This window comes from Abramis brama, assembly GCF_963993115.1.
Source record: "Abramis brama genome assembly, chromosome: 19".
Classification (NCBI taxonomy): Eukaryota; Metazoa; Chordata; class Actinopteri; order Cypriniformes; family Leuciscidae; genus Abramis; species Abramis brama.
Window position 1 is genome coordinate 31,346,250 of NC_139981.1, and position 12,966 is coordinate 31,359,215.

At 37.2% G+C, this 12,966-nt stretch overlaps 2 long non-coding RNA genes across 2 annotated transcripts; one reads left to right on the forward strand and one right to left on the reverse strand.

The window, feature by feature from the left end:
- Window positions 1–3,227: 3,227 nt before the first annotated feature.
- LOC311069196 lies at window positions 3,228–6,568 on the reverse strand. Its single transcript, XR_014603497.1, has 3 exons — window positions 6,130–6,568; window positions 4,949–5,107; window positions 3,228–3,568 (listed from the first exon to the last, which is right to left on the reverse strand). It is a non-coding gene; the product is annotated as an uncharacterized lncRNA (long non-coding RNA).
- A 3,731-nt stretch (window positions 6,569–10,299) lies between these two features.
- Window positions 10,300–12,490, forward strand: LOC311069813. The gene is made up of 3 exons (XR_014603561.1): window positions 10,300–10,808; window positions 11,084–11,401; window positions 11,532–12,490. It is a non-coding gene; the product is annotated as an uncharacterized lncRNA (long non-coding RNA).
- The last annotated feature ends 476 nt before the right edge of the window (window positions 12,491–12,966 follow it).

Below are 12,966 nucleotides of genomic sequence, written 5' to 3' on the forward strand. Positions count from 1 at the left end.
CTTTGTTTCATTTACTCCAACAACTTACTGTAGTGTATGATAAACCATGCTTTGTTGGATATTGTATTATTTACATTTTGTAATGTGAATAAAACTGATCTACTGGTGCAGTTACAGAGCAGTTAAAATAAAACATAATTTAAGTAACAAGCAGACTTAATGCTTGGATGATTGAATCCAAGAGTTTAACTTTGATCGACCAGAACGCCAAACTTCCTTCTGTTGACACTTCTGATGATGTGAAGCCAGACTGCTTACAGAGACAGAGCCCTTCACTATCTCTGTCACTGTTCACATTCCTGAGCTGAGAACATCAACAGTGATAACATTGTGTTTATTCTAAACAGAACACTTTGATGCAGCGTCATATAAAAACACATTCAGCATGTACAGCATGTGTCAAACGCTATCTGATTAAGTGAATCATCCGGTACATGATGATCAGATAATGATTGAGCTGCTTGTAACTGGGAGTTAAAAAGGTTAAGATGTGCTTGCTAAGGTATACCTTAAAAGGTTAGTTCACCCAAAAATTAAAATTCTGTCAGTAATTACTCACCCTCATGTTGTTCCAACCCGTAAGACTTTTGTTTATCTTCGGAGCACAAATTAAGATATTTTTGATGAAATCTGAGAGCTGTCTTACTTCTTCATAGGCTTCTATGTAATTTAATTCTGCCGGCCCAGAAAAGTAAGTAAAAACATTGTTAAAATAGTCCAAGTGACTACAGTGGCTCAACCTTGAGTTTATCAAGCGACGAGAAAACTTTTTGTGCGCAAAAAAAACCAAACAAAAAATATATATAAATATAGCTGCGAGCAGCGATTGCGGGCCCAAGCCGGTGGCACCGCCACCCTGGTGCCTTTAGTTACACTAAAGCCACCGGGGTGGCGGTATCACCGGCTTGGGCCCTCCATCGCTGCTCGCAGCTATATTTATATATATATATATATATATATATGCCAGTTGGTGGCACTATAACTTTGACTCCCAATAGTTACATCCATCTGATCGGCCTCTTACCACGAACACACTGCTGAAGTTTCATCAAGATCAGTTAACGTATGCAGAAGTTATATTACTTCGTGTTTCTCTTTTCTCGCCATTGTTTCCTCGCCACGGCCAAACCGTTCGAGATATCAAAAATCCGTCCGGAATTTATCATCCTCAATGTCTTGACTTAATGCTGACCGAGTTTGGAGGCGATTGGATGAATTCTCTAGGATGAGTACATCAAATTCCACAGCATGCGTTTTTCAAACAACCCATAATAGCCGACTTCCTGTTGGGCGGAGCTAATAACTTAGAGTGCGGAAGTTGTTCAGCCCCATGAGATCTATATGTGTACCGAGTTTCATATTAATTCATGCAAGCGTGTTTGATATATGGACCAAGTTTTTAGACCGTGTCCAAGGGGGCGCTGTTGAGCCCCCCTGCCACGCCCGGGTACCAGCTTCAGCCCGGCCCTGATGACCGTGGGTTCTGACCTGTGTGGAAAGTTTCAAGAGTTTTTGAGCACGTTAAGGGCCCCAAAAGCCCCTGAAACCTTGAAGAACAAAGATTAAATGGAATAGACAAATCCCCCCCCCCCCCCCCCCACCCCCCCACACACACACACACACACACAGACACACAGAGAGAGAGAGAAAATTCTCCAGAAAATCCACATTCAAACCAAAATATCTGACTTCCTGTGGGTCTGAGGTAATGACTGTAAATTAGAAAGGTGTCCTGCTTGATGAGAACAATACACCTACCAAGTTTTGTGATTCTAGGAAAAACTAAGCCCCCATTTTTGACTAAAGGTGGCGCTACTGAGCCATTCCACCACGCCCATTTCTGAAACTTTGCACATGTCTACTGTATAATAAATGTGATGTGTCTGTCGAGTTTCATTTGTTTTCAAGCATGTGAAGAGTCTCAAAAGCATCCGAAAAGAATATTAAAGTTTGATGCATTGCCACGGCAACAGTATCTAAGATATCAATAATCCTTTCACAGGTCTACATCTGCCGTGTGTCTACATTATACACATAAAGTTTTAAGCAAATCGGGTAAAAATAAGAAAGTGATTTCAAAGCATTTTGAAAGTGACACACTTCCTGTTGCCAGTTGGTGGCGGTATAACTTTGACTCACAATAGTCACATCCATGTGATCGGCCTCTTACAACGAACACACTGCTGAAGTTTCAGTAAGATCAGATAATGTATGCAGAAGTTATAACACACTTCCTGTGTCCCATTATTCGCCATAAATTCGTTTCCTCGCCACGGCCAAACCGTTCGAGATATCAAAAATCTGTTCGCAAGAATTCATCCTCAATGTCTTGACTTCATTCACACCGAGTTTGGCGGCGATCGGATGAATTCCCTAGGAGGAGTATTTCACATTCCATTGTATGCGTTTTCCAAACAACGTATAATAACCGACTTCCTGTTGGGCTTTTGTAAAACTTAGAGCACGAAAGTTGTTCGGCCCGATGAGATCTATATGTGTACTGAGTTTCATATTATTACATGCAAGCGTGTTTGATATATGGACCAAGATTTCGGACCCCATTCCAGGGGGCGCTGTCGAGCCCCCCTGCCACGCCCGGGTACCAGCTTCAGTCCGGTCCTGATGGCCGCGGGTTCTGACCTGTGTGCAAAGTTTCAAGAGTTTTTGAGCATGTTCCCAGTCAGCAAATTACCTTTGGCAAAGATGTGGGCCAGATAAACAGCTGAGCTGTGGCCCAGATTAGTTTGTGTTTGCCGGCCCAGATATGGCCCACATCTCCTTTGCCAGAACTGAACCAAAGGACTGCCATAACTCCACCAAGCATGAGCCAAATACTACAATTTCATGTGGCCCATATGTGAGCCTGGTATGCAACTTTAGTATGGTTGAGTTCTGTTAAAATCTAACGGCCCTTATGTGGCCCACATGCAGCTGACAGTTTTTAAAGTCTTATTAACTCACAGGTAAATTAAACACTCAACAACAAATGTACTCAAAAGTATTTATTTTTACAAGCATTTAAATAATTACAGCTAAAGTGTTGTACTTAATTACAGTAGTATTCAGTTGAAAACATTTCATAAAGATAAATATAATTACAGCAAGAGTTGAATTTAATAATTACAGTAGTATTCAGTTGAACATTTCATAAAAATAAATATAATTACAGCAACAGTTGAATTTAATAATTACAGTAGTATTCAGTTGAAAACATTTAAGAATACATAGAATTACAGCTACTCAGTTGTACTTATTTTAAGTAGAATTCAGTTGAAAACATTGAAGAATACAAATCAATCATATAAATAGCATTCAAAGCTATTTTTTTACACCAAAGTTCAAAACACTCGATCAAAGCGTGTATTAATGTTATGTTCAATTAGTCTAATGAGAGTAATACAAATAAATCACAGTAACTTGGTAAAGAGAACTTTAAAGAGAAATTGAGAAAGTTAAAGCAAACTTGAAAGGTAAAGAGTTGAGAAGTGTGTTGATGTGCAGAGAAGTCTCCAATGAGGGTCGGCAATGTGTTGACCTTTTCCAGTAAGGGGATTCTGCCTGACTGCACCTGCAATAAAGAAGAATTTAAATAATGTTAGCAGCAATACAACCTGGAAGCTAGAGCTGCAGGAGAATGAAAAAAAAAAATCATTAATGTAAATTTCCTTTAATATTTTAATTGCAATTATTAACAAATTAAACACCTCTGAATTACCACTGTATGAAAGTTTTTTTTTTTTTAGAATACTTTTGCACCAACAACCGGTTAAAATTTACAGCACTGCATGTATTCTGCTTTTTTTTTTTAAAGACATGCACACTCTAATGTAAAAACACACCAACACAGATAGCATTAATGTCATGTTTTAGTCCAAAGAGTCTACAAAAATAAGTGTTTTTAATAACACATAATAAACTCAAGATAATCCGCAATGATGCGAGACAATTTGGAAGCAGAAACACACAAACAATAATGGGCCAAGTACTGAATGCAAGGAGGAACATAAAGGGTTAGTTCGCCCAAAAATGAAAATTCTGTCTGTAATTACCCTCAAGTTTTTCCAACTTCTGGGTTGTACGTCAGAGCGTAGACTCACTATTGACAGACGCTGGTCATGTGTGGGATCCTGGCCAATCGTGAGCCTACGTTCTGACGTACAACAAAGAAGCGCTCTGCCGTTACACTACGTGAACTCACTTAGAGAAAAAAATGAAGAGTTGAATAAAGTCGTTATTTTTGCTTGTTTTGCACACAAAAAGTATTCTCAACACTTGATAAACTTAAGATTGAGCCACTGTATTCTTGGACTATTTTAACAATGTCTTTACTAACTTTCTGAGCTGGCAAGTTTCAATAATAATTTCAATAATAATAACAGTCACTTAAGTGAGCCACGGATGTGATCAGGTAATGACAAAAAAAAGAGGGAAAACCAGAATAGCTAACCCCATCCCCTGTAATTATTATTAAATAATAATTATAAATACTGTAAATAATTTTTATTTATTTATAATGCATTCATAATAACAACAACATTACAATAATATTTCGATTGCTTCTGATAAACAATAATACACTTCATCCTTGCGCATCGCTTTCTGTGAGCCCAACGTCCGAGTTAGCAGTAGCATTCGCCGTCAGGCAAGTGTTATTTAAATAAACTCCTGATGTACTTACAAACTTTCCAATGCCTCGTTTTTTGAGTTCAGAACCTATTTTTACTACTGTATAAGTTTGGTGCCATTCTGGGCATTATTAGTGGAGTAATTTACGAGATAAACCTGGAGCCGTTAGCGCCTGCACTAAGTCATAGGGAATGAATTTTTGACTATTACTATTACTGAGATAACGGAAATAAAAATACAATGTTCTGTAAAGCGGTTTTGAAAAGTTGTGTATTGTGCAAAGTGCAATACAAATAAAAGGGACTTCTAAAAAAGGTCTCACCAATGACAACTTCCTTTACGACCAGGCGTTGGACACCAATCTTCCCATTGACTTCTCTCCAATTCATCAACGTGCAACAGCAGTTGTAAAAGTGCTTTTCAGCACTCTCCACACGGTGTTATCCAGGTCAGAGCCACCAACCAGACCCAGATAGGTAATCTGATAGGAAAAAAAAAAAATTGGGTAAGTGGTTGAAATATGCATTTAAATAGACCACCCTATAAACTATTACTTACTCCATCTGAAACCATATTTTCTAGGTTTTCAATATGGAAATTATTGTCATTGCCCCACCCATACCGCACATTAGGGCTGGGCGGTATGACAGTATACCATAGCATGGTATATATAATCTCTATCGTTAGAAATCAGAGTAATTATAAAAATTTCCTGCCTCTTCCAAGCTTTATAATGACAGTGAATGGCCGTTCAATTAATTGATAGTTAACAGAAATACAGCAATTCATTGTTTGTTCATGTAAGTTCACAGTGCATAGGCCAAGTTAACAAGTACAATTTTTTATTTGAATGTGTTAGTAAATGTTGAAATTAACATTAACACATATTAATATATGCAGTAGAAGTGCAGTTCATTATTAGTTCATGTTAACAAGTTATTTTAATCAGGTATTGTATCGAAAGACGTTACAACTTTAAATTTAAAGAGGGAAAAGTCATGAGAAAAAGTCTTGGATGAATAATATCATTTCAGAGTTAGATAAATACAAAGATAAAAAGATACATACAATAATGCACACGTATTAATTGTTCTTGGCATTTTTATATTATTATGATTAGTTGAATGATTGTGAACACAAATTAGGATTTAGGTTTTTTGACAAACAGTAACACCGACATTGGACCGCGTCGCCTAAAATTCACAAATACTACTACACAATGACAAACTATACTATTTTATATGTGTACGGCAGTGAGCTGTTGATTTATAAACAAAAACATCTTAATTTAAAACGCAAACCAGCGAACTGCTATAGCCTAAGTTAACAGTTAAGTTACATTAAACTTTATTTTAAGTTATAGCAGTAAACAGAGGAAAATATTAGCTAGTTCAACCCCTTCCTCGATGAAACGAATAACTAAACGCATAATAACATGCAATATTGACACATAATGCTGCATATTTCTTTTATATGACTTTAAAATGCCAAAACATCACTTACCTAACCTGAATGTACACAGTCGTGAGGAAAGCAGAGTAAATGGCGTCAGCTGCCCAGCGTCGCAGTCAAACTCGCGCCGTAGTCTCTCCACCAATAGGAGGGAAGATGCAGAGCAACCTGAGGTGTGGAACGGCGGATGTTTGCCGCATTCGATTTCAGGATTCCTGTGTTTTTCCACGTATAAGCCAAATGTTTACCACAAGTCGGTGTTTCTCACTGTGTGCCATAGCTCAACCACATATGGTTCTCATGTGTTCGTTGTTATCTGGGCCATATACCTCAATATCAGTTGTGAACCAAGAGAGCATTTCCCGCAGATTTTTAAGTTATGGCAAAACAAATATGGCTACAATTTGGCCCATATCTGTTCAGCCATGCCACATCTAGGCCATATGTGCCAGATAATACCCACATGTGGCCCAAACGTAATTGCTATCTGGGTTAAGGGCCCCAAAAGTGGCAAAAAGGCAAAAAAAAAATAATGAAGAAAAAAAATAAAAAAAATAAAATAAAAATAATAATCCTTACGAAAACAATAGGGCCTTCGCCCTTTCAGGGCTTGGGCCCTAATAACGACTTTATTGATTCAACTATTAATTTTCTTCTGTGTGGGTCTGAGTGAGTTCACGAAAGCGCCACGACGCATGCGCGAGAACTGAGAAGACGACGCTCATGATCATTTGATGGGAAAGTGAAAGGTAAGCCATTCATTTTGCGGCATTGGTAAGGCACTTTTACGTTTTCTCGTTGGTTTCTCACGATTCGGACATCCAGGAAATGCACACTTTAGAACCATTTTAAACAGAGCTGCCAACTTTCACGCATTAACCGTGAGACTCACGCAACTGACACTTTTCACACGCTCTCACGCCACACATCCATTTTCTCACGCACAGAAAAATCGCGAAGCAAAGAGGACACTGACACCGACAGACTAGACAGAGCAGGTTACTTATGATATAAAAAAAATCTCAGCTCTCAGATTCTGTCACTTTTATTACGAAATTCAGACAATAAATACCGTTTTGGCGCTTGTAAATGTGACGCGACAGATCCCCAGCGGCACGTGAACCGATCATCTCTACTAGTTAATAGTAAAATAAACACGAATGAACACTGTTAAAAGATACAGTACAACTTACCGAAATGTATATTCCTCATACATGATATCGAGTCGACCAATCAATCAAACAAAGGGGTCAATAAAACAGCTGGAGAACAATTATGTCACTAGAAAAATAGAGCTATAGAGAGTATTTTGCTAAATATGTGTACTATATTACATATTTATTATATTTTTACTTGTATCATTAAATAAAGTTGTTATTATAATAAAAAAAGCATTATATTTAATTTGTGTTATTTTTAACCTTAAATAATACTGCCAGCTGATAGGGCTCTCTGTATGTTTACAGCATTAGGTGAGATGTTTTTTTTCTTGAGAAAAATTAATGCCTATCTTGTGTAGCCTACCTAATATTTATCCAAATGAGTCAATATTAAAACAAATCACAATAATTGAATTTAAATAATAAAAAAGCGTAGCTTACCAGAAATTGTACCATGTAAACATTGTAATAGCATTTGAAGAGTCATAAATCAAACTGTACATTGTTCACCCAGGTCTCATGTATGATGCACACCTTTAATATTTTTGGTATTTATGACAATAAACTGCTAAACCATATGCAAATATTGCTATGTATTTCACTACTGTATGGGATCATACACAAAATATGACAATATTTAAAGCTCAATAGCATTTGAACACAATGACTTGCAGTCATAAATCAAACTGTTCACCCAGGTCTCATGTATGATGCACACCTTTAATATTTTTGATATTTATGACAATAAACTGCTAAACCATATGCAAATATTGCTATGCATTTCACTTCTGTATGGGCTCATACACAAAATATGACTATATTTAAAGCTCAATAGCATTTGAAGACAATGACTTACAGTCATAAAACCAACTTTACATTGTTCATATAGGTCTCATGCATGAAGCACACCTTTTAGATTTCACTACTGTATGGGATCATATACAAAATATGACAATATTTAAAGTGCAATAAAAAATTATGATACAAAATATCTTAATATATCAAACATGTTTATTTGTATTCATTTTATTTCCGTCGGCTGCCAAAAAGACTCTTTTTTGGCCTTTGACTTTTTTTTTGGTAATTGTAGGGAACTGTACAAATACCAGTGACCAATCCACAACTATTTGCATAGGCAGCACTTCCACTCAACCTTCTGAACTCTCTTGAACTCCTTTCGTGACATAGAAAGGCATGCCACATGGAACCACCTCTTGCAGCGGTGACATTCAATCTGTTAAAAGATAATAATAACCTTATAATAATGCTCAGTAATCAATTAGTTTATCACTCAATTCCAATTCAATTTTCCAATGTTCAGTGACCTAATCTAAAGTGAGAATAATTTAGTCATTACCAATTTTTTTTTTTTTACTACGAGCTGATTAAACAATAATAATTGTGTTACAGTGACAATGACTCAGAAACTTACTATTTTGTATATAGCTTATTAAATATTAACAATGTAGAGACTACAATGTATAAACTATGAATTGACTAAATAATAAATAAATAAGTAACAAAAATGGTTGCTAATGTGTATGTACTTTATTACTGTATACTTATTATAAAGTGTTACCAAATTGTATAATCAGTGCTACATTACCCACCCAAAATGTTTCAGCACCACCACTGGGGGTTTTGAGGCAGCACATAATGAGCAACAATGTCCCCTCTTGAATACTGAAAACACAGAGTTATATGTTAGCTGTGTTGACAAATGGTGCATACTGTAAATAGCATAACATACATTACCATATGTTTACCACAAAATTTTTACAGATCTTGTATTCCTCATTTAAAAAAAGAATAGTATGGTGTTACAAAGTGTGTGGTTTAAAGTGATAAAACAAATCTACACTTTATGACAGGCGTTTTTGTACAAGAAATAAAAAACCTGAGCCTTTCAGAAGTTCCTCTGCCATCGTCAGTCGCATATGTTTCATTTGCTCCCTGGCTGAGTGTATTGCAAAATGGCAAGGGATACTTGGGAAAGCACCAACAACTTCTTTTGTCATCTACATAATTCAAGATAAGTTAAGGTTTTTTTATTTTCCAGGGGAGATTGTTTCACCACATCAGCAACACGTACAAAAAAAACACATACTGTACATCTAAGTGCATAAATCATATTCAGTAGACTATTTGGATCATCTTCATGTACAGTGACTAAATTATTAAATGTAAAAATCAACATTTTGCACCACAAATTTATACAAAACTGTTAGAGTTTATTATAAGAATTTGTTTTCACAGTTTATTGAGGAAAACCAACCTGCATTACAAACACTCCACAGCTGTACCCGTCTCGTTGTTTGGAATGGCTAATTAGTCCTCCATTCCATTTTATGTCCACCCAATCATTTTTACTAAGACAGATTCGTCTCATCTTGAAGAACTCTCTAATGTAAATAAAGACAATCATTAACATACACAATAAATGTAAACAATCTTTGTGTTTGTTACTACTTTGTCGAGTCTAAACCACATGTGTCAAACTCAGTTCCTGGAGGGCCACAGCCCTACAGAGTTTAGTTCCAACCCTGCTTCAACACACACACACACACACACACACACACACACACACACACACACACACACACACACACACACACACACACACACACACACACCTGCAGTTTTCAAATAAGCCTGAAGGACTTGATCAGCTGATCAGGTGTGTTTAATTAGGGTTGAAGCTAAACTCTTCAGGGATGTGCCCCTCCAGGAACTGAGTTTGACATCCCTGGGGCCTGTACCATGAAGGTAGCTGAACAAACTCGGGGTTACAGGATTAGTTTTGAGTTGACAAAACCGAACCGATGCAATCAGGCTTTATTGGTACCATGATGCAGCTCATCAACTTTCTTTGTCAACTCAGGCTTTGATCCTCAAGCTATGATTACTCCACGTGCGCGTGCACGTAAAAGAGTGACGTCGACACTGAACAACCAATCGCGGGTAGACGAGAGCGATATATTTTTCTGCGGAGGAGCAAGAGATAATCATTCATAATTACGATGAATTTAAATATGTATTTCAAGCTCGAAACAATACGTTCTCTGCTGCCAAAGCAAGAGAAGACTGTTGGAGAAAGATTGCTGATGGTTAATGTGTAAGTTAAACAAATACGTTCTATATTTATGTAAAATTATGTATGTATATATGTATGCCTATATGTGTAATATAGCCTATAGCTTATTTTTATAATATATAAAAAATGTGCATGTATGTACTAAGAAAGATTAATATTCATTGATTTTTAGATGCAACCCCAACTCCAAATGTTCTTGGCAGCAGATAAAGACAAAATATAAAAATATAATTCAAAGGTTATTTCAAGGAGTTAATTCAAAGAGTATTTACCACAACCTTTTATTACTTTTGTGAACATTTTATCACACTTGTTTGCAGCAAACAGAAATAAAGAGTTAAATTCAGAAAACCAGAATACACTGTGGCGGAGGAGTTGGCTCTGAGTAGGCAATAAGGGACAGCTGATTATGGATGGGATTACAGGTGCTGTACAATCTGACCCTGGTGCTGGCTCCTCTAAGCAAGTAACACTGGGTACGTGTGCAATACATTACTACTTTTAAGTTTTAAATATGGCTGACTGTATCTTCTGCAGTAGAGGGAAATACAGTGTCCCTGTTGAAGCTAGCACACATTCACACACACACACACACACACACACACTATTAGGGTGAAGCAAATGATGAAGACACTCTATCTGTGTGTTCTCAGACAGTTGCTGATGTGAATGCACTGGGCTTTTTATTATGGCAAACATTTGAATGTGTGGCATAAAAAAAGAGACTGGCCCTTACACATCTCTTTTGTAGGATTTTTCACAACCTGCCCCAGAAACTGAGGCCTCTACCTCAATGGGCTTCAGAAGAAATGTGTAAGGATTTAAAACCCTTGACATAAATTACAGTCAGTCCTGTGTTTGTAGGAAGTCAAGGAACTTTTTGTGATTTGATGAGCCTCCAGAAAACTTGTAATGATCATGTTTGTGGTGGAATTATGTTTCAGGTGGAAACAGACTCAGTCAGGGCCCTGTACAAAAGGAGTCTTGAACTAGACTGCACACTAAAGGAGCTGACTGTGAGCTGAGGAGGCTCCAAACAAAATCAAACAGCTGGATAAAACTGATCTCAGTATGTATATAGTTATATAGTATATATAGTATAACTTATTTAACCAAGTAACACTTTAGTATGAATATTTATTAATGCAACTTTCTCTTGCTCTCTTTCTCCCTCCCATCCCACAAAACCAATAAAACAGTTTGAGACATATCTGCAGTTTCAATGTGCTTTTATTAAGTGTAATATTGTATGGTGATTGCATCTACATCTGCACCAGCTGGGTGGTCAAGTGTGATCGGGTCAGTTTCATCGGGGAGAAGCTGGTTTTGTGTTGTTTCTCGCTCCTTTCTACTGGTGGCTATATTGTGCAGAATGGCCCATGCAGCCACTATCTGTGATGCCCGCTCTGGTGACTCTGAAGCGCCGAACACAGTTGAAATGTGCCTTTAGGATGCCAAAGGTCATCTCTATCTTCACTCTGGTTTTACTGAGGGCCACATTGAAGCAGTGCTGTGGCCCTGTCTGAGGGTCATGATAGGGGGTTATTGTGTAGGTTTTTCTATCTCAGTTTAAATTAACAGTGTTTTGTACTGTACCAAATTTAACTTGCTTTCCTCAAAGCGCTGACACAACACAGACTCATGGGAAATTTGTGAGACAAGCACTGGAGCCAGGCCATTTGGCATCCAAACTTGATCATATGTTCATGACCACAAGTCGTCTGCAGATGAAATGTTTAGTAGATCATTGTTATATCTGTTAAAGTTACTATTAATTTAAAGATTCATCTCACAGAAAATAATCATCTCACATATTCACATCATCTCTACCTGAACATTAAGGCTGTGATAGGACTTCCTATTAACATAATCTGCCTCATGTTCCCTAGAGCAGTGGAGATTGGAGCAATAGACTGCATACATGTTGCAATGACTTGGGAATCCTATCATAAGATTATCAGAAGAATAATAAAAAAGATTAAAAATAATTCTTAACATGTATTATATTGTATAGTACATTTGTGAAATTTGCTTTTTGAGAAAAAAAAAAAAGTGTTCATGTGATGTCACCCTATCAATATATCTTACCGGCAATTTTATAAAAGCCCTCTTTTATGGACATGGTCGATAAATGTCCGGGGAACATTATTAGTTAAACTTTTCATGTACTCCTGCAGAGCAAGGACCACCTTGCGAATGGTTCGACAAACATATGTTTTCCCCTAGCTTCTGTGCGTCACCCACCGTGCAAGAATGTACCACTTGCAAATAAAAAAATAAAAAATGCAACGCAATATTTGCGGTACAGTAAGTGCATGAATTCGACGTGTTAAATTCTTTATGCGCGGTTTAAGAAGTTCGCAAAGATAAGACATTCCTTCCGCGGAAAATCTGTATCTTTCGTACAAGTAACTATCAGTTAAGGCAAGGGGATTTTGTCTGGCTAAAAACTCTTTCTCTACGAAGTGCTCGTCAAACAATTTGCGCTGAGATGTCCACCGGATTTGGAAGAAAAGGTGAAGTCATTGTAACAGACACTTGGAATAAGTTACGTCACCTATATGTTTCTTTGCTCTCAGCTGATTGGTCAAACTTCGGTCTGAGATCTTGAATCCAGAACATAACCTGCCCCGG